Source organism: Catharus ustulatus, chromosome 1 (genome assembly GCF_009819885.2).
Source record: "Catharus ustulatus isolate bCatUst1 chromosome 1, bCatUst1.pri.v2, whole genome shotgun sequence".
Classification (NCBI taxonomy): domain Eukaryota; kingdom Metazoa; phylum Chordata; class Aves; order Passeriformes; family Turdidae; genus Catharus; species Catharus ustulatus.
The window spans coordinates 122872189-122894841 of record NC_046221.1 but is presented as its reverse complement, the minus strand read 5'-3'; the positions used below and the strand labels follow the sequence as shown (position 1 = coordinate 122894841).

At 43.8% G+C, this 22653-nt stretch overlaps 1 protein-coding gene across 7 annotated transcripts in view; it reads right to left on the bottom strand.

Annotated features, from left to right (window-relative positions):
• Positions 1 to 20625, bottom strand: part of CHD7 (chromodomain helicase DNA binding protein 7) — a 133152-nt gene extending 112527 nt beyond the window's left edge. For 5 of the 7 annotated variants that reach the window (XM_033055098.2, XM_033055140.2, XM_033055149.2 and 2 more), the window contains exons 1-2: positions 20201 to 20625; positions 18016 to 18119 (exon numbers count right to left, since the gene is read on the bottom strand). The gene's annotated coding sequence lies outside the window, so the exon portion shown is untranslated. Of the gene's footprint in view, positions 1 to 18015; positions 18120 to 19116; positions 19171 to 20200 lie in introns of those variants that run through there. The other 2 variants (XM_033055115.2, XM_033055105.2) reach the window with 2 other exon arrangements.
• Positions 20626 to 22653: the final 2028 nt, after the last annotated feature.

Here is a 22653-nt window from a genome sequence, read left to right as displayed (position 1 = left end):
TGTAATTAATATACAAAAATTAGTGCAAGAGGGCAATTTTTCTTTTGTAATTTTTCAGCTTTACCTCACATAATCACTTTGCTGCAGGCAGTTATCTAGCCAGGAAAAAATGAAATATACACATGGATTTAGGGAAAGTGAATGCTGTTCTGGAGAACAGGTTTCTACCCTCGACTATGCCAAATCTCTTGAACGAACAAATTAAACTTCTAACAGAGTGATTTCTGGCTCTGTAACCTGAGCCTCACTTTTGCAACTTCACAAAGCTCACATCTATGACTAACTCCAAATGTCCAATCTCTAAGCAAAAGACAGTTTTATTTGAAGGAATACCAGAGGCTGGGATCTATCAGGTTTCAAAACCAGAACTTGACTTAGCTGCTGACTCAAGACATATTTCAAGATAACAGAAGCGTATTTCAAGATACCATTTTTAACCTTCCACTGTTGAAAATACCTGTATCTTAAAACAGAAGCTTCAGTATGTAATCAGTCTAATTCCAGTGAATGACATTTCATGTTAAAGAAACCTTGACTTGGACTAAGTTTCTCAACATGTATTACTTTAGATCTTGCTCATCTCAAAAAAAAAAAAAAAAAAAACCAACAAAACCCCAACCAATGATCTTTCCTTCACAGATCACTTTTATGGATGCAGTTAATTACACAGAAAATCCAAGGTACTAATTCCACAAACATTTTCAAGAGAAATTACAAGACACAAGAGAACCTAATATGAAGTTTGCAGGTTCTAACACAGAAAATGCCAGTTGTGCATGTATTTAAACATATTATGAATTTCATACGTTAATGCACAGCAACTTTGTAATCTCACAGGGTAATGATGTTCCATGACTAGAAGAATAGCTAGGTTTAATCAAATTTATCACAAGACAGAATACGGTAAGAGAATTTAGATCTCTTGATTTTTGGAAATGGTTAGAGGTGATGGATGGGACTCCAGTCTATAAAAATGCAGTGTTTGTAGCACTGGTGTCAACAGTGTTACCAATTCTAAACACGCCTCCATTAATCCTGTCCACATATTCTGAAACTATCCAGACCCTTCACCTTAAGGCCCCAAACTTGCTGACCCACTCAAATTGGCCATACTGGTTTGTAGCCTTTTTCTTCCCTTGCAGTTACATGCCTTTCAGAAGTTACTCCAACATGCAACTTCTCTGTATTACATTAGAATCTACCTTAATATTCAGATAATAATTTTTCTAGACAGACATGGGTAAAATGAGATTAGAGAAAAGAAAAATCATCATTCTTTACCATATAGAAACTGTGCTTACACAGAAACAGACAATTTAATTCCTACTTCTTATCCTTATCTATCTTATTACTAAGAACATGTGGCCAAATGAAGGGCAAATGTCTGATTCAGGCCAATAATCATATGGAGAAGGTGGAAAGGAGGCATCAGAACCATGGTGGGATTGTCTGTCATTATGAACATTTCAAAGTACTTTCCACATAAAATTTCCAGGAGTTTGCTACTGTAGTTAAACTCAAGGGTAGACCAGAAGGGCCTTTGAAAAAGCAAGGAAAACTGACAACTTTCTGTCAAAGAGTTAGTTTTGATTTTATGCTACAACAAACCCTATATTGTCACTCTGTTCGCTAAGGCATAATTGTTTCACAGATCATAGAATCAAAGAATAGTTTGGGTTGAAAGGAACCTTAAAGATCATTTAGTTCCAGTCCTCTAAAACAAAGAACATGATTTCATCTCATACCACTCATCAAGACAAATACTGTTTTGATTAAAATTAAGGTAATACTAATAAGATCATTAAATCATCAACACCAAACTTATTTGAAAAATGTATTTGGTGAATAGAAAGGTGGCATTTTAAAAGCCCCCAAAAGATATTGCCTTTTTGCTGGGGGTGGAGGGAACACAAGTGATACATGCCTTTGAGGAGGATCAAAGAAATAGAGGCAAAAAACTAAAATCCATTGTTTTATTCATGCTACTAGATAAAGACCTTTTCCCCTTCCCAGTGCCACTTCCAAAATCCTGTATGTGGGGGAAGATAGGGGACAAGGAGTTTAAGAGAGAAAACAACAGCATTACAGCACCTTATTTTGTTTATCAGCTATTCATAAACCATGACAAAATCCCCAACTGTGCTCATGCCATTTTTTCACATCAAAATTGCTAGTGACATTTTTCAACAGGCCTATAAACAATGCATTCTAATAAATCAGCCTATAAAAGTACCTATCCACTTAAAACTCGGTGCTAAATGACTGGTAGCTTGTGATCTTCCAATTGCAGAGATACGTCCTACTATTGCACAACTACACAGCTTTTAAACAAATTCTAGATTTCCCCTCTATTCTTCATGAAAGTTACTTATGAAGCAAAATTCAAAATGCATTAGTTAGGGAAGAGGTACAAAAATGAATGGCAAGAGCAGCCATTCACTAAACAACATGTAAGAGAATTTACCATGCCAAAACACTCTGCTTTTAATTGTGTCTAGGCTGGATTACTTTCAACTCTTGTTGCTTCAAATTCTGTTACCACCCTTTTCTTTGCAAAGAGAAAACCACCTCTCCACCTTCTTGGAGGTGCTTTGCTTGTATTAGTGGAACTAAGAAATGACCACATCCTAAAATTCCTTTAAGTTCTTTCTTAAAACAAACCCTGTATTTCTGCATAGTTCCTTTTCCTGTTATCCTCAACAAATTTACCTGTACAGACATTGATTGCAATTTAACTTTTAAGTAGAAAACAAAACAACTGATGAGTTTATTTTGTACATATGGCATGCTATCTAGAAGCTGTAGTAGGTTTCATGCGAAAGCTTAAATATTAACTTAGCAAAGCAGGATTATGACTCCTCAGCAACTAAAACAGGCACAAGCCTTTCATGACACCTGCACTTTCATTAAAGAAAAAATTAATTCTACAAGATTCTGTTGAAATTCTGTTGATTTCTTCGTCTTGTGAACTCATACTTGGCACCTTTCAGAGCATCTATTTTGAAAACTACTGCTTCTCTATAAAACCAGTTTGCCTACTTTCATGACCATGAATTCTTAAATATTTCATGCTCTCAATACAGCCAACATTTTTTTTCCATTACTTTAGTATAAAATACCTCAAATTTCAGCTGCTTATGCTAAAATACTGTGTGAGTGCCTGTTACAGACTACTTTGAAAGAGCAAGTAACTTTCAGGAGAGCCTCTTCCCTCACACGAGTTATCAGATGAAACACAGAAGTAACAGTGACACCCATGACTTCAGATTTGCAGACTTATGTCTTTCCAAGTCATTCTCAGCTAAGCAAAGCAACATAATTCACAAAAATCCTTCAGTACGAAGTGGTTATTGTTTGTGCAAAAGTTCATCTAAATATGGTGCTCACGCATTTATACATGAAGACATGAATAAACTCTGTTCCACCACTGCTTCAAGCACCAAAGGTTTTTACACAGAGTGGTACTGTAGCATGTCACATACTATGATAAAACAGAGAGACCTCAGTACTAAACAATAAAATAATATACTACAGTACAGTTTTTCACACAGAGAGCCAAGAAAAAGAAAAGTAGAAGTTATGGCTCCCATGATAACTGCAGCTTGATTGTAATACTGTTTTATACTGCATATTTGAACAAATGCATCAATTTACAATTGATGGGGAATTATAACTGAAGGACACAGTCACATACTTTGTCTCACTCCTAAATAAATCAGTGGCATTCAAAATAAATTTCCATCCCACTTGTACAACTTGGTAAGGTGACCAGTTTGCTGGCAAGAAGAAATCACAGTATAAAAGCATTTAAACTGCATGTATTAAACTATTTATATGAAGTTACACTGAAGCACACAGGGCAACACTGCCACATTTTAACTAGAACATGGACTATTTAAACATTCATTAAATTATACTACAATTCAGATTTGTTCCTGTCATATTTGACTTAACTTTATCATGATTCATGGCTACTGCTAATGAAATCCATTAAATATATTTAAGTTTAGCATTCCTAAAACAGGAATAAACAACAAAAATGCATCATTGGAGTGCTTGGTTTCAAGGAGAAAAAAAAGCATTAAAATGAGGAACCTTGGTAAGAGAAACAAAATCAGGCAGTTAGACAAAACGTTTACACAGACAAATAATACTATACTGAAAATGCAGGGATACGAGGAAAAAAATGCACCACAGTTAAACCTCAAGCTGAGGAGGCTGTCAGTAAGAACATTTCTCAAAAAGTGGGGAATAAATTGGACCAAAGGAACTAACAAGTAAAATTGCAAACAAAGATATATTCCTAGAGGGGCAAAGTCATAAAAGGTCCTTTCACAAATGCCAGGTATACAAAGCCTGCTAGAGAATCCACTGGACTAACATATAACCAAGACATGAAAGAACTCTTCCAAGAAAATAAAAATTACAAGTTTTCTACATCTGCTGTCATTGGAGAAGCTAGGGCAAACTTTCATCCTTTTTGGCACATAAATCCTCAGCCTGTCTGTCCACTATGCCACATGGTACCTCGGGTTCCAACACTGCCTTGTTGCCAAGGGTGCATCAGTTTTGGAAGGTGGTCATACCTTTAGCCTGCCCAGAACTACAGACCAGCAAGTCTGATGTCCCAGTAGGGCAGGTAAGTTGAAAACAGAAGAAACACAGGCACTTACCGAAGTACAGACTACAGAAGTGACACTGATGCTTTCCCACAGCAAAGTCCTGTCCTAGCAGTACAGGAGATTTTGCTGAAGCAATTCATAAGTGGCCAAAGTTTGAGCTAACTTGGATGATCAAAATGCATGCCAGCTACTGAACAAAGCAATGGTTCCAGCAATGGCTTAAGGAACAAAGCTACAACAGCAAAGGAGGGAAGATCTTCACATGGCTGAAAGTAACCAGTTCAAACCAGGAAATGAATGTTAGGAAACATCATCCAACCCCCTTCCAGACCTGCACTGACAGCATGCATCCTAATAAAAGATCTAGAAATAGGTGAACCTTGAAGTGAGTTTGCTAATAATACTAACAAGTTCATTTTGCTAAAAAATAAAATCAACTTTGCAGGAAGCAGCAGACCTTCATCACACCCACAGAAGGTGCAATAAACTGCAGATGAGATGAAGTGGAAGGAAATAGATAACAACATTCATGAGAAAATACGATCTGACTGTTTTACATACATTTTACTGAGTCCATCTACTGACATTATTTGGGAGCTAGAACAAATAATCTAGGAAAACAAGATTTGTCAGAAGAGTAAACAGAACATGTAAGCATGTTTAAGAAAAAAGAGATTAAAAAAAAAACAACATGGAATTGTACAAGAAATGAGATACACAAGTCTACAAGGTGCTTATATCTTGCTGCAATGACCATGTTTGCTCTTCTCACCTCCACTTCAAAATTAAAATTACTGATGGACCAGAGAGGGGTGAGAGGCATTTGAATACCCTTCAAAATCTCTAGCCTCAAGAGGGGCCAGTCAGGGAGAGAATAAAAAAGTTTACGAAATCAAGAGCAGCATGGGATAGGTACGCAGTGAACCATTGTTCTCTTTTAACAAGGAAACTAGAGAACATCAAACAAAACTAGCAGCTGGTAGGTTCAAAATAAAACAAATAGAAGGAAGCAGTTCTTCATACAATGTGTACTTAAGCTGCAGAACTCATTGCCACAATCCCAATGGAAGCCAAGAGTTTACACAGACCAAGAGAAGACTAGATGAATTCATGCAAGAGAAATTCATTAAGCATTACCTATCACTTTTTCCAAGACAATTCTGAACAGCAGAGCTGTGGAGGCTAAGGGCCTTGCTCTGTTTCTGGATAGCCTCTACCTTGGTTGCTATGAAATAGGATTCAGACCTCTGGTACTAAAAAAGAAAGACGATATTCGCAACATGGTTTTAATAGGTGCTGACAACTATGCTACTTCAATAATACACCATTTCCAGGATAACATTTCACCCTCCTTTCATGAAGATACTGTATTTCAGTCCACATTGCCAGTACTTCAAGAATGTGAGCAAGATTACAACACTTTAGAGGACCACAACATGAGAGAGACAAGGACACCCAAAACTGTATCAGTTACCAATCCTATATAAAAGATTATACCTATTCCAACAACAGAAAATTCAGAGAGTTTATATGATCTAGTTGTAATCCCTTAAAGAAGTAAAAAAAAGAAAAGAAACAGAAACACTGATAATACCAATACTAATACTATAACACATACAGTATATCTCTGGATGTACTCAGTACCTACAGTGGGTTTTAAGTTCATTTTTAACAACTCAAAAAAGTGTGGTTTTAATAACTCAAATCGAAGTTGTGTTATACACTGAAATTTTGGGAATACTGCACTTTTATTAAAACAATTTTCATGTTTGAAGGAAAAAGACTTAAAAAGAGCACTAAGTGGTGAAAAAAATTAAAATTTTCTTACTTTTCCTGGTTTAAACAGCAGCTGTAAAAGATAATATCAGCTCAAAGCACTGCCCTGAAGCTTTACAACTGTTATAAAAAGGTGCTTAAAATAACTACAACATATTTAGGTTAAGCACTTAAAGGAATTACTGGAAGACTGAATCCAATCCTCGGTTCCAATCCACAAGTCATTGTGCAACGTCTTAGCTGCTGAAAACAAGCCCTCTCTATTACCTATAAAGTGGGGACCATACTCATCTCCTGAACTGTAAGCAATGGAAGAACCCAGTCTCTCTGCAACTTCTAGCCTACCCCCACTTTCTCCAATCCATGGAAGGTGCTGCTGCCATTCTGAGCTGAGCACAGCCCAAGCTTGAAGGCAGCCGCATATTCTGTAGAACAGACCTTCTGCTAGACCTCTGTCAAGAGACAAAGCAGGACATGCCAGTGGTTTATTTTCAAGGACTCTAAATGACAAAAGTTTTCACAGCTACAGTAAAACTCACCATAAGCCCCAGATCACACCCAACAGATAATCTGTTTGGCTTCAGTTTAGTTAGGTTAAATACCTGACTTGATATGGAAGAAAAACCTGACAGAAAATGAGTCAAAATGGCTACTAGCACAGAGTAGAGAGTACACTCTCTGAACTCTTCCTACTGCTGAGCCAAAGCTCAACACATTAAAGCAGACTATTTGGAAGAATTTGTTTGAGAAACTGTATAGGACAAGGAAGAAGCTTAAGGTCCCTAAACTCAATACACAAAACACAATTGTTCAGAATTTACTCCTAAGGAAAATATTTAAAGGAAGAAGACAAATTCTGAAAAATAGCAGGCTGTTCTGACACAGACTCTAAACACTTAAAACAGATTTTTTTTTTTTTTAAGTGCTGAATGTCAGACCAACTCTCCTTTTAAGGACGGCATTTATCTACTTCACAAGAGCAGTAGCAAGACAGAATTAACACATGGTAAAGAACCAAGATCCTCGGCCGAGTGCTGCTTGGTAATCAGCAACTATTATACATCCCAATATGGCAGACGCAAAGCACATCACTATGAACCTGGCACACCAGTTTGGAGTAGCACTTCGTGTCCTGGCTTCCAACACCTGCTCAGGTCACTAGCCTTGAAAAGAACAAAAACCATCCAAGTGCTCAGAAATGCATGAGCTAAAGAGACATTTTGCCTTCTAACACTTCCATGTGTAATTAAGACAAGAAGCATCAAATTCACTCATTGGAAGTGAATGTACTTTTTCTTATGATATAGCAGAACTATATGCTCTAAATTTCTCCCGCTCTTTCAGACCAAGCCTTGTCCGTATACCAGCAGCAGTAAGCATCCCAAAGTGGAAAAATACCCTTGCAGCTCCTATTCCAACACCTTGGGTTTGTTGTTTTTGGGGTTTTTTTTAGGCAACACTTAAGTTCCTTTTAAGCCTTTCCTGTAGCAATGCCTACCACACCAGACACCTCCAAATATAATCCACTGGAATAAGTAGCCTTTAAATTAAGGTGTTGTAAGGTCATATAGCAACAAGATGATCGGATTAAAGAGGAAGTGGAGTTAAGTTAATACTGAGTCACTATTTTAAGTTCTGTGTTCAAGACAACAGCATGATAGTCTTTCAAGTACAAACCAGTCTTCAAGAAGGACGACTGAAGAACTTTTCTATTAAAAAAAAAAGAAAAGTTTTATTTCTTATCTAAATCTGAACATGAAATGAAGGACAACAACTCATCACACAGACAAGATCTGGTCCCAGAGACAGATGTTTTACAGCTGTGCTTTGGGCTTCCTAAAGCCCATTAGAGCTAGCACATACAATTCCTAATGTAAACAAGCTGCTTTTAGTAACTACAATATTCACTCTGAACACACACAATGCTAGTCAGGGCCACCACTCCTCACAGTTTGCACCAAATGCAGCTTACAATGCCCACAAGATAGAATTTGTAAATCCCCTCTCCTGCACCTCCTGCCATGCCCTGTAGATCCCGAAAAGGAATTTTTTAGATGTAAAACCCAAGGAAAGGAATCTATAAGGTGCTCTACCTGAAGGTTTGCTTCTTTTGTAACTTTGGCAAGAATTTACCATCTATTAATATACATGCAATTGCCCAAATCTTGAGAAAAACAGGAAGGAAAGCATGAGCTTCCAGTCTTCCACCTGCCAAGAAGTTCCTTTCTGTCACACTGCAGGCAATATAGACAAGTAAGCTGACAAAAAAGCCAGGGCTTTTCAGAAAGCAAGCAGCTTCTAATGCCACATTGCTGCTATGCTAGAAGAGTCACCTCAAGCTGACAGGTGGAATGAGCAGAAGCTGCAGTCAGAATCCCTGACTTTTTTTAAAAGGTGTTCATTCCTCTGCTAAGCTACACAGTGTAAACTGCCCATTTCTCTCTCTGGAGAGCAGCGAGAGCACAGTATTACAGAAGTGACTAAGTAGCATGTTATTTTACTTGCAATATACTTTTTTTCCCACCAATTTTAACAAGTAGGAGTGCATTCATTTCACTATCAGAAAGCTTAAAACTATGATAGGAAGCAACAGCCTCAGCCACCTACTAGGGCCAAGCACTCATTCCATTTCAAACCAGCAGGAAAATGTAAATAGTTGGGAATAGTCTGAATAACAGCATCCACTGAATTACTGAGTGATGAAACTTGATGAAACTAAAACAATACTGACTTGATAAAATTTGAGACAGACAAATTGACTCAAAGCTGATGAGCCTAACTGAAGATTTCAAGCTTGCAAAAAAAAAAAAAAAAAAAAAAAAAAAAACAAAAAAACCTCCAAAACCCACCACCAACCCAAAACCAGCAACAACCCTCTCCCCCTGTTTCTTGTGAATAAATTGTTTCAAAGATTAAATACTTCACATTTGAAAAAGCAAACAAGTTATTTATGCATTAGTAAATCTTTTAGGCTTTTGTTTTCCTACCTGAAGAGGAAAACTGATTTCTGGGCAGTGGATTATTAATTCTAACAAATTGTTTATAGCATGCAATCCATAGCATCAATGGAATAAACAAATTTTAATATCCATTTTAACTCAGGCCAGCACATTTTTCTTTTCATGTCCTTTGCTTCACAGATGATTACTCTATTTCTCTTTCTCCCATGAAGGTTCCCAGGCAACTGATCCAATCCACTTGCTCACTGCCACCAAAATGAAAAGATGAAAAGGGCTTGCTGCTCTCCAAGCCAGCGGCCCCCCTCATCCTTAGTACCAGCTCTGGTGTTCATCAGATCCTTTTATGAGCCAGTTTGATTCATTACAACAGCAAAATGCTCTCCATTTTACAGAGTTATTTTTCTGCCATTTTGGTGAACTAAAGTGGCTCACAGAAGGACCTGACAAGCACTGCTGCCGAAAAAAAGTAGCAGAGCCATGTGGTGTGAGGAAGGGTGCAGGGGGACAAAGGCAGAGAGGAAACTTCTCCTTTCAGAACAATGTCCGGTTAAATTAGCTCATTGCATTTCTCAAACCATACCCTGACTTACAAATGATTAGATGGACCACAAGACAACATTCAACAGCTTTCAGCTATCGTCAGAGCTACAAAAAACTTAAAACATAAAAAAAAGAAAAAAACACTCTTACACAGATTTAACTATAATTCTCTATCAGAAGAAAAAAAAGTTCTTACAAACATAATATCAAGATAAGGATACCCTAGACGAGAAGGGTAAAGAAAGCTTGGCAGATTTCACTCTAGTTTTTGGGGAGGTTGTTTTTAATTTAAAAAAAAAAAAAAAAAAAAAAGAAAAAGAAAAAAAAGCAACTCTGGGAACAACCAATCTCAGCAAAACATTATGATGGAGAAACAAATATTCTGGATAAGCAGAAAAGAGCAAGAACTTCTGTCACCAGCATCCAAAATAAATTTACCAGAGGACAGCTTATGTGCTTATGACAAAGTACCTTGAGGGAAGGAGGCAGTCAAGCCAACAAGGTGGAAGCAGGTGCTACAGCTGCCTAGACCCCCGGTTTTCTGCCCAGTGATTTCTGTCCATGGATCAATCTGCATCCCTATGTGATGGACTGCCTGCTGCGGACGTACTGTTTCACTCCAGAAGAGAGAAGTCAAGGTGTATCAAATGTATCACTCCCACAGCCACATTGAATCGATCTCACTATTCAACCTTCATTGCCTTCCCGGAAGCTCCTCAACACAGAAACAGCTTCCAGCATATGCTGAAGAGAAAAAGCATCCTGCCCCAAAACACCCCCATTGTCACACCCTGTCAAATTAGAGATGGGATTTTTAGCCTTCCTGACCCTACCAGCTTCCCACCAAAAATCTTAATGTTGGGCAGCCACAGAACACACCACCAGACTCCAAGTGACACACTGGCACACCAAGGAAGATGGCAGCAGATCCCAGAAGCCCCACCAGGTGATAAGTTCAGGCACACAGCCTGCATCCCAGCTGACTAATATCCAGCTCTAAGAACCTCTCCTAGTCCAGTTCCTCAGACAGCCAAAATCTCCATTGCCCAACCAGCCCCGTACTGCACAGTCCAGTTGTGCCACTGGTCATGCGACAATCTCAAGGAAGTCACATGTGAACCAGTGACAAGCCAAAGGCTGTCCTTCCTGAGAGGCAGGCAGAAAGGTAAGTGTCCTGGTTTCTTTTGAGAGAGGAGACAGGGAAAGGTGAAGAAGACAAAGAGATCAAGGAGATTAACCTTTTAAATCACCATCTCAGGGAAATTTCTTATGAGAAGAGCTACGGAAGCAATTGCTTTCACCTGCCATCTGATCTGTAGCCAAGGTTTTATATTTTAACCTCACAAAATTAAGTAGTCATGTTTTGGGCAGGGGGTAGCAGAGGGGTGTGAGGCCTTAACTTACTTCCCTGAGAACTCACCATTCAAGAATTCAGTCACCTTAACCACAGCATTTCTCTAATTCTAGCCATTGTAATTGAAAAGCCACACAAACACCCTCCTTCCATTTTTCTTTTTTTTTTTTTAATAGTTTCAGTGCAACATCTAATATGCTCAACTTCTAAGACTAATATGTGCTACAAAGATTCTCAGACCCAAGTTGTAAGACATGTTTCTGTTCTAGTGCTGCCTGTAACAAGCTGATTCTTCCGACAGCCATGCCATTTCTACAAAACAACCCTTTCCTTCAGCATAGCTGCCACAAGGTTCAAATCCTGTTTGAACTATAAAAGTATGCTCACTAAGAGTCACTTCTGTGAGAGAAGACAGCATGGGCTGGGGAATACTGCACTACTGTAGTAAGGAGAAATGCAGGTGAAACAGGCAAATTTTTTTTCACTAACCTCGGTAAAGATTACAACAGAATTAAAGAAGCACGTTTCACTTACTTCTGTACAGAAAAAAAAGAACAGAAAATGACAATGCACCTTTGTAGAGATCAACACAGAAATAAGGGGGAAGTGAAGCCAGAGCCTGCTTATTCACTTCCCCCCAATGAAAGAACAATGAGTAAAGTAAAGATGAGTGAGGCTGTACCCCACTTACAGAGCTGAGTGAATGAAAAGCACAGTAGACACCTCACTATGGTACTGATAAATAAACTGAATTACTTACCAGTTCTCTCCCTGACTAACATCCTGAGGCAATCCAGAAACTCCTATTTAACTGACTTTCTGAATGATTCCTTCCTAAATCAAGAGAGATATTAAATTGCTCACTATAAACTCTCACTTTAATTCTTCACAGTTAAAACAACTCAAGGCAAGAATTATACTCTTAGTGAGAGTGCCCTCATCAGCATTTAAAGGAATCTCTGAACTCATACAGGCAGTGGCTACTACGTCAGAGGGCCTTCCTTTAAACCACCCTGACACAACTACACCACCCTGTGAAGCTGCATGATCTTTCCAGGAACTAGCAACATAATCCTGGTACCTCTCAAAACAAGAACTGGAGATGATGAGCTGTCTGCTTTTTGCCTTGCAATAAACCACCAAATCCAACAGGCAGCTACTTCAGTCCAGAAGTAGCACAAACCAGAGCGCATTCTCAAAAATCCACAGGACTTCACTAGATACATACCAGACAGTTGAGACTAAAAAATAAAATCATAATCTTAGATCTCATTTCAAGACAGTAACTGCAGTTATGGCCATTTCAGTGTTTCTTATCCCACATGAGAAAACAACACACATTCAGATACAGAACTTCAAGCAGCAGGATATTTGGATGCATGATTCCTGGACTTCAGACAGGCTCTCCTGTCCAGGAACAGGTGAGGTTTTGTTACACTCTGAACTAATTAAGATGCATCCTTGAAACGTACTAGTCTCTCACCTTCATGCACTTTTATCTCAGCCTTATCAGACTGATTTTTGAACATCTGTTAGCCTCACCATTACTCTTTTTCCCTCAATCCTCCTACCGAGCATTACTAACCACGTCAGTGTATTGCCTTTCTGGCTGTTAATCTTCAACTTGAAGAAATACTAAACTGCCATTCTCTACAGTACAGACTGACATGCACTTTCCTGAAAGACACTTTACCAAGTAGCATTTCAGCTTTGGATTTCAATCTCAACAGCTACATTGATGGATCCTCTTTGAAGCAAAGAATATTTTCTCATAACTTGTCATCAACTCAGACTTCCCACTTACTAGCTCATCCAAGTTAATACCAAAGGCTTGAACCAAGTTTCTCAGTTTCTATTATGTAAGAGCACATTTCTCCCAGAACAGCACTACCTACCTCAATGCTTTCTACAATGAAGACTTTCTCCATGTTTTGTCCTGTTACTGATGTCTAAACTTCTAAAATTCCAGCTTTCAGCTCGGCTTTAGTCTTCACCTGAATTCTCTCCCAAAGAGTGACCAGCATTCCTTCACATGTAGTGACTACCCACTTAACAAATCCTGTTTACCCTGCAAATAAATCCATAGGCTTCCTATTTTAAGAGCAAGGACAAAAGTGCCTTTATTAAAGTCTTCCTTGGCCTTGCTCCATGTTCTGATCTGCTTTCCCATGGGTCACACAGTTCCAGGTCTCCAAAGCTCCCCTATTTCTTTCAGAAATATCACGATCCCCTCAGGAGCTCCTCCCTCACACCCCAAATTTCACTTTTTGGTAAGGGATAGCCCACAAAGGCTAGGTCCATTTCAAAATTGTCATGGAACTAGACCTTCCCCACTCACAACTACTCAGTGCACAGAATAAGAGAGACCATTACAGCTGTATCTATCCACTATGAAAAGATGGGGGAATGTCACTTTCATGAAAACAAAACTTGAAACGAGAAGATTTTCCTCTTCAAAGAAAGGGTCATAAAGAACCTTTGGGAAGCACCCTGCTCTGGCTGTCTGCTGCTGCCACCATAAAACATCCAGGGACTAACATGAGACTTCACCAAGCTTTGGCACATCCAGCCAGCCCTCCCACACCAGCTTAGGCATCCTCCGTGGTTTGGGTAGAAAACAGCATTATTAGGAACTGAAATACATGTTTATTTTGCCACACATCCTAATCATCTAGGGCTGGCAAGAAAACACAACTCCACTAAGCAAACAGAAAGCAGTATGAATTGGAAAAAAGATTAAAAACTCAACAGGAAAGGCACAACATGAAGAGGAACAAAACCTATGGGAAAGCTGGGGGGAGGGGAGTAGAATGGGCAGGAAGGAGAAATAAAAAGTTTTGTTTTCAGAGCAGGTCTGCCTCTGCTGCACAGAAGGAATCATACTTTGTACATCTGATGTACACCTCCACAAAATGCTTTAAGTGACACTTCCTTTGTAGATAGAGATAAAAATAAACTGTGGGGAGGTCAATTTCTTTCAAAATCACCAAGAAATTCTAAAGTTAGCTACCTGTTGAAGTTCTAGCAGTAAGCAAAAAGCTCAGTTTAAAAAGTGGCTCAAGGACATTAAAATAAAGTGCTTCCAAAACCATCCAGCACAGGATTTGCCACACACCAGCTACTCCCAGGCAGGTAAGTTGCTGCATTGCTCCTCCCAAACACAAACTCATATTTAAATGAAACCTGAACAGAATAACCTCTAGGATCTAGAACCTTACATGTGAAATTTTATTTTCCCCTCAGAACCATTAGGAAGAGGGTAGACATTTTGGCTGCAATGACTTTTTCCAGACAATTGATTCTCAAAGTTATTTATTCCCCACCATTCCCCTCAAGGCCCTCTCATCACAGCAATTGTCTATGTCAGAGGAAGGTTGGACTCAGCTCCCATGAAAGCCAAGCAAAACCACACCCAAAATAGCTATATAGGTCAGTACAGAGCAAAGCAAACCCTACATCATGCCAGCAAGGGCTTCTGGTTAGTTCCCATATGCCAATAAGCTTTCAAAGTCATGCGTTACAATGTTCTACTAAAACAGTAGCTTATGTGGTAACTAGCACTCTTCCACTGAATTCCAACTTTTAAATTAAGTTGTAACTCTCTTTTCTTTTTTAAAAGGAGGATGCATTTAGCATAAGGACAGCAAAATAACCAGAGTGTTTAGAAACTGCTGCTGAGCAGCATTCAGAGAGGAACCCAAAGGGCTGCACAAAGATGTTTGGTTTCGGCTTGGCTTCTTCTAGGTGCATGTTTACATCTCAGAAAAGTCACAGTGTTGGAAGCTAAGAGCTAATCAGCTTTTATACACTTAAGAATACCCTTAAGAGCTTTGTTGTCATATTTGGGCTCTTGGAATGTGTCCTTTAGGTCATAACCTCCTTTTTATTTTTTGCATCATGCCTTCCAACCTCATTTTCCAAGAAAGATTTTTAGTGCACAACTACAACGTGGTATTTCCATGACCGCTGGTCTTGGCTAAGATGTGAATCACTGAAAGTCAGTCAGATTGTGCAGGCGGAAAGAAATCAGGAGGAAAACTTCCATCAGGTTTCAGTATCTCATCAGAACCCTAAAAAAGCATGGGATGTTTCTGCATATTGTACCTCACTCCTTCCTCTGAACAAATTTTAAAAATTAAATAACAATTGGAGTTGCCTTTTCATCACTGCTACAATATAGACAGTATTTAAGACTTTCTTCCATTAAAATCGAGTAGTTTGTATTTGTGCTAACAAGCCATTCATGGAAATATAAATGATGAGAAACGATGGAGTTAATGTCCATCTTAATAGCTAAATTGATAGCTAAATGGGGAAGCTAAATTAATACAGTAACTTTTCTGTTGGAAAAGTGAAGGCTAAAGCCTCACCTACACACAAAAGGCTCATTTGTCAGAAAGACAGTTTAATTATTTACTAAAATTTGCAGTTTTCTCTTGTATACAGGGAACATTAAAGTAACATAAAAGTATCACCCATAATACTTATGGGCATCAGTTAACCAGCTCATAAATCTGAGCAGTTAGTGATTTGTTCACGGCGGACAAATTCGTAAGGGTTTGGAAGTGAGGATTTAAGGGAACTGGGGAAAGGAAGACCTTCAGACATGCACACCATTTGTCACACAGTTGCCCGTACCCTTGCTAGCCACACACAAGAGCAAATACCAACTAGCACATTCTAAAGGTTTTTCATCTGAAAATTAATGCAAAAATGAGTGGGATATAAGGGATAGAGGTAAGGCACAGGATTCAAAGAGACACCTGCATTTATTTCCACTCTCTTTCTTTCTGGTTACTTTTTTCCACCTTAGCCACCTTAGCAACCTCTACCTATCACACCATACGCTACAAACAAAACCAAACCCCAAAGAGCCAGCTGCTATAGGATGCCTTGGACATGGCAAAAAGCAGCCTCACTGCCACACTTCAGTTCTGGGAAAACCTGAGAAGCCCCTATTACACAGGCCTTTCCAGCTTTACAGAAAATCATGTCCAGGTTGTCTTTGTTTAGGTTTTGTTGTATCCTCACGCCGCAGGTTCTCCTCCCTCCATCTGTGGGGCACAGACCTGGCACGGAGCCTCCCTGTGTGGGGGCCAGGACAGGCCTGCTGACCACAGCACCCACCCACGCCAAGCCCAGACTGAGCAGCACATCTTTCTCCACTACACTGCCTGCAGCTTCAGTCCTGATCCACCTGGACTCACAAACAACTCATTTTGTGTCTTATAAAAGTCCTAATATTATCTGAGCATTAACAGGAAATACTGCGAACATTCATCAGAAGCTTTTCAGTTCAAAACAGCAAATAACTCGCATGGAAAAAAAACTACACTCAGGTTAACTGACCCCTCCACATGGACAGGGAAACCTTTACAGTGCTCCTTTGACACAACTCTTCAGGTTTCTGCATTAACCAAACTCAAAAAGAACCGGTCACAACTGAAACCTCCCATCGCTGCACAGTTTCGAATGCAATAGAGAGTATTCCACTAAACCTCGTTTTTACTGATATTGCTACAATGAAACATCCCTAGAAATTTTTATTTTCCTTAAAGGACTGTGTGATCCTTGCCTGTGATCAAAACTTTCCTTCGTTACTGAAGGGGCAATAAAATAATTTTGGGTTACAAATATGAGGCTTTTTCCCCTGTTTAAATAATGCAACTAGGATTTACAAGCAACAACAGAAATGTCATCACATTGTTAAATATTTAGTAAGATATTTGGTCAAATATGATTATCCAATTAGTATCAGTGAATCAGTAATTTAGTTCCACTTGCAATCACAAGCATTTAATACTCTCCTAAGAGCCTGTGCAATGGCTTTAATAATGATATTTATAAATTTCTTACTAAAACCAGCTCAAAAGAGTCTGAAAATAAACAGTTCAGGTTAACAGAAAGACAGGACAAGATGTGTGAATCTGTGGCATTTACCAATACTTTAGTAGGGGAAATCTTGTTTTGTAAAACTGTTTCAAACTTTACATTATGTCTAATACCAAAAATAATTACTTTTTCCAAGCAGTTGTGGTTTTAACCTAGAGGAAATAGTACACTATCAAATGGATCTCTGTAAAACCCCGAGCACATTCACAACTCCAAACAAGAAACAAGCAATATTCCCACTTTTAGTAGCTGGAGACAGGAAAATACACAGAATGTATTTGTTCTGATCACCTGTTATAAACCTCAGAAAGAAATGGTTAATTTTTTCCCAGACTGCATCTTATTTTAGAACTTATTACTAGAATTTTTATGCTGGTGATAAATGCAGAACTCTTCAAAGGAGCTCTCTCTAACTATCACCTCACTGTTAAGTTTGTAAGCAACCCGGACTTCTAAAATATGGTCTATGTGGAGCAATGTGATTTTTTTAATTATAATTTTTATTTTGTTAATAAGAAAAAAAAAGTGTTGGAAACTTTCACAGTGGAAACTAAGAGAGCTTGGAAGTTCCTCTCTTAGCAGCACCCAGCAATGGAGAGGAAAGTGTTCTGCATACGTGCCCCAAGCATCCAGCTACATTTAGCTTTCAGCCTTTTTATTATCATTGTCAATGAATGGGCCCCAGTCAAATTAAAGCTGCCATTTTAGGTTAAAGACTGGAGAGCCTCTGTTGTGCAACAGCGAGACAAAAACACTCCAAGCGACAGATGCAGCACTCTCATTGGAAAATGATGGATTTCAACTTTTATAAAAAAAAATAATAATAATTACGGATCATGCTTTTTAATATGAATTATATATTGATACTCACACATTACCGCAAACTAACGGGATTTATAATTGGGAAAAATCAGCTACCCATGCTGCTAAGGTCATAGTCATTAAGATTTTTTTGCCGTCGTTAGAATGGATGATCTGTGAGGAAATGAACAGAAACATTTTTTGTTCAACTTGCTTGTTTGTACCTCCGCTAGTCCCGTATAACACGAGAAAAGAAAAAAAAGGAAAAGGGAAAAAAAAAAAAAAAGGCTAACACATTCTCCCGAAAGCCATCTTCCAGGATAAACACTGCCCGCGATCTGCTTTGATGAGAGTAAAAATCGAGACGAACATCGACACAGAAACAAACTTATCGCACGAAGGTTATTCTGATATTCCCCAAACCAAACATCCGCGGAAGCCCAAGTGGCAGGGGAAATAAAAAAAAAAAAAAAAAATTAAAAAAACAAAAAAAAGCTTCTCGCAAATGAAAAAAATAGCCCTTTTCTGTAGTGGGGAGGCACGCTCGGCCCCTTCCCAAACGAAAACAAAGGCAGAAAGTGGGTAAGTGCGGGAGAGTTGCGCGGCGCCGCGCGGCCCCGCAGCGGACAGGGAGCTCCCGGGCATCCATCGCTACTTTCCTTTTGTCCATTGTCTGTTTAAAAAACAACTACTTTAAACCCGGGCGTGAGCGGGCTGTCGGGGGGAGCCGGGGAAACCGGCTCCATTTCCAGCCCGTGCTCCACGGCCACCCCCTTCCCCAGCACCCCGACCCGCCCCCCCGACACCCACCCGCGAACACCGGCCCGGCAGCGCGGGGCGCGCCCGGAGGGGCTCCCCCGGCGTGGGAGCGCGTCCCCTGATTTAGCGCTACCGGGATAAATGAAGGCAACGTAATGATGGCTGCTCATTGCCTGCAGCGCCTTCTCCCTGAGACTCACTAACAACCCTGCCCCCCTCCCCCCGCCACCGCTCTCTCTCACACACCCGCGCACACGCACAGGCGCTGCCCGCTCCCCGCCGCCCCGCACGCAGCGCCCGCCGCCGGCCCCGCTCCGCTTCCCACCGCGCCCCGCGGACCGAGCGCGGCCGGGCCCCCCCCCTCGCTCCGCGCCCTGACCGCTTTGGCCTCAAACCACCTTTTTCCGCTCACCCTCAAAATGGCCCGGAACGGGGTGTGGGGGAGCGCGACGAGGGGAGCGCCCCGGCCCCGACCCCATGTGCGCGGCGGCAGCAGCGCCTCCCGCCCGCCCCGGCTCCGCGCCGGCGGAGCGAAGGTACCCGGCGGGGTGAAGCCCCTATTATGCGGCGTCCGCCGGCACCGCTCCGGCTGCCTCGGATAGCGTTCCCCCTTCCCTTCCCGTCCCCTCCCTCTTTCCTCCGCTCCCCTTTCTTCTCCGGCCGCCGGGGAGCCCCGGCCGCCCCCTGCCCCCTCCCGGTGCCGCCGGGGCAGGACGATCCCCCCGCCGCGCGCACCGGCGGCCGGAGCGGCACCTCGTGCTCCCGCCTCCCTCCTCCTTCTCCTCCCTCCCCGCCCGCCTTCCTGCCGCCCGCCGCCACCCACCGCCCGGCCTCCGCTGGGGGTGCCCCCGCTGCGGCCCGGCCCCGGCCCCGGCGACCCATGTGCCGGCGCGGAGCGGGGAGCGGGGCGGTGCCGGGCCGAGCCGGGCCGGGCCGTGCACGGCAGGGAAGCGCCCTCACTTTGTTAGCGCTTGTTGTGCCGCCGCGGCCGCCGGGAGCCGTCAGCGTGGTCAGCGGGGGAAGCGCTCCCGCGGCCATCCCGGCCGGCGCTGGGCCCCGCCGCCCCCGCCGCGCAGTTTCGCTCAACTTTTCCCGGATTTTTAGTCACCCTCCAAACTTGCGGAGAGGAGCGCAGGGGGGAGAAGAAGAGAAGGGGAAGGGGCGCCGGCGCTCTGGCTCCCCGGTGCCCTCCCCTCCCCCGAGGCGAGGCAGGCGGCCGGCCGGCCGGCCGCAGCACAACAAAAAGCCATTTACACCCGGGGAAGTGCCCCGCTGAGACACCCCCCTCAACACACACCCCCCCCCGCCCCGCCTCGCCCGGAGCCGCGGCAGGGCTCAGCATCCCCCACCCCCCCGGACCGCCGCCGGCAGCGAGCACCCTCGCTCCGCTCCGCCGGGGACAGAGACCTGCCGCGGGTGCCCTGCTCCATGGCCGGCGTCCGCCCGCCCTCCCTCCCTCCCTCCCTCCGCGCCCAGCGAGGTGCGGGGTCACTCACCGGGCCGGTGCGTGGCCGTCGGGGACCGGTGTCCCCCGCTCGCTCCCTCGGTGCCCTCCGCCGAAGGGCCGGGGAGGAGGAGGGGACACGCTCCGGAGTTGGTGCCGTCGGCCGGGGGGGGCGAGGCGGGGTGCGGGTCTCGCACACAACACACACGCACACAACACACACGCACGGAGTTGCTCGCTCGCACCGGGGCTGGGCTAAGAGGGGAGGAGGGGGATCCCTGACCGGGGCGGGCAGGCGAAGGAGGGGTGGAAGGGAGGGGAGGGAGAGGAAGGGTCAGCGCGGGTCTCGGGTAGTTTCGGGGTCTCCGCCGGCTCCGCTTCGCTCCTTTGTGTAATTTCACTCGATTCAAGTTTAATCCGATAGTTCCCGAGCGAGCGAGCGCGCCCGCCGGAGCCGAGCCGAGCGCGACACCAGCCAGCCAGGCGGCTGCCGCCCCCTGCGCCCGCCCGCCCCCGCCACCTCCCTCCCTCCTTCCCTCCTTCCTCCCTCCCTCCGCCGCCACAAGGCGCGCCCCCGACACCGCCCCCTCCCCGGGGGCGAGCGCCGCCGCGCGCCCCGCCCCGCGACGTCACCGCCCCGCCCGGCATAATTTATGCAACGAGGAGAGAAGGGGGGAAAAGGGAAAAAAAAAAAAAAAAAAGGAGGAGGGAAAAAAAAAAGAAATATAGGAAACCCCCCCCGCCCCGGGCGGGGGAAGGGCGGGGGTCACTAACCTGCGTGCGCGCAGCCCGCCAGCGCCCCGCCGGGGCTCCGGCCGCCCGCCGGCCCAGGGAGCGCTGCCGCGGGGCACGGCGGGGCACGGCGTCTTCCGTGCGCTCCCCGCCGCTCCGCTCCGCCCCGCCGCACTGACCGGGCCGAGGGGCGCCGCTCCGCACCGCCCCGCACCGCTCCGCACCTCGGGGTCAGCGCCGCGCCCGCCCGCCCGCCCCGGCGCGTCCCGTCCCGGGAAACTCCCGGTGGAGCCCGGGGGGTGTGTTGTGTGTGAGGTGTCACTGTGTCACTGCCGCTCTTCAAACTTCCCAACCGCGGCGGCGAAATGAAACCGAGAGGCGTCCCGGGAGGTTGCCCGGCCCCTCGCCGCCCGCCCCGGCCCCGGCCTCTGCCCCCGGACGGGCAGCGGGCACCGCAACCCCGCCCGCCTCCCTCATCCCGGCCACCGAGGCGCGGTGGGGCGGGGCGCGGGTAGGATCGCCCGAGACCGCGGTTTGGGGTGGACTTTGTCCCGAGCGGGTCGGGCTTTCAAAGGGAAGCGGCCATTAAGCGCTGCCCGCCGCTCGCCCGCCCGCCCGCGGCAGCGCCCCCGTCCCGGCGGGGCCGCGCTCCCCCGGCACCGCACCGCACCGGCACCGGCACCGGCACCGCTCTGCCGCTGCCCTGTTTGTAAGCCGTGCGTTCGATACACATTCGTGATACAAACCGAAACAAACTCATTCCGTAAGTAAATTAGACAAATCCCACCCAAAAGTGATTACCAGTAGCGCGCTTAGCGGTCCTCCTCGCACTGCTCTGGAAACTAAATAAGCGTCTTAAAAGTATAAAGAGATTAAAGCGTAAACCCAGTGCAAAGATACTCGGCATTACAGGAATTTTCAGCGAGTCATTTGACGAGATAACTTTTTACCATCATTGTTTGTGGCAGGTTGGAGAAGGAAAAACAAAATCATGTGCTCCAGAGAGGGGACACCCTCCCCCTCCAGCTCCTGTCGCTCCTTTTAGGGGGCTGTTTGCTGCACCCACAACTCCTATCTTTTCCGTGGGAAAGAGAGAAGGCGTCCTGTGCTCGTAGGATCTCGTACAGCTTTTCCTCTACACTCTTTTAACACACAGTTAGTAAGCTGGAGCTGGATCCAGACACCGTGCATGTCAAAGGCTTCTCTCGCTTCTGGGTTGTTGGCTCCCTCAGTCCAGGTGTCCATGTTGATTCTGTAGCCATGAGGGCCACTACAGCTGCAAAAATATTTCAGGCTTCTCTAGAGGAAGTACAACACTCTTCCACATTGTGTCATTCATGTCTGGCCTACTCAGTCTCTCTTGGGTTTAGGGGAAAGCACCTTTTGGGAGAAGGGAAGGTTAGCAGTTTGAGAGGCATCACCACCTCCCATGCTGCTGGGTCCATGCAATTGCCCAGAAAGGGGCCAGCAGCTGGGGTAGTGGTGCTGTCCCAGGTTTTCAGCTGAAAAATGCAGTGAAAAGCACATGATGGTGCAGTAGAATACACTCCCTGTTCTTTGCCAAGGTCTTCTATGAAGTTAAAAATAGCAAGTGGAAATAGTATTTAAAAACAAAACACTTTGAAGCAGCACATGCCCCAAGTATACCTTCACTAAATTTGCCCAGTTTGCCATTATTCTATTTTTATTTGTATTTCTTTACTTCTTGAAAAAACAAACAACAAAACAACAAACCTACACAGATGTAATCAGTTTCTGTTTTCTCTTGCAGTA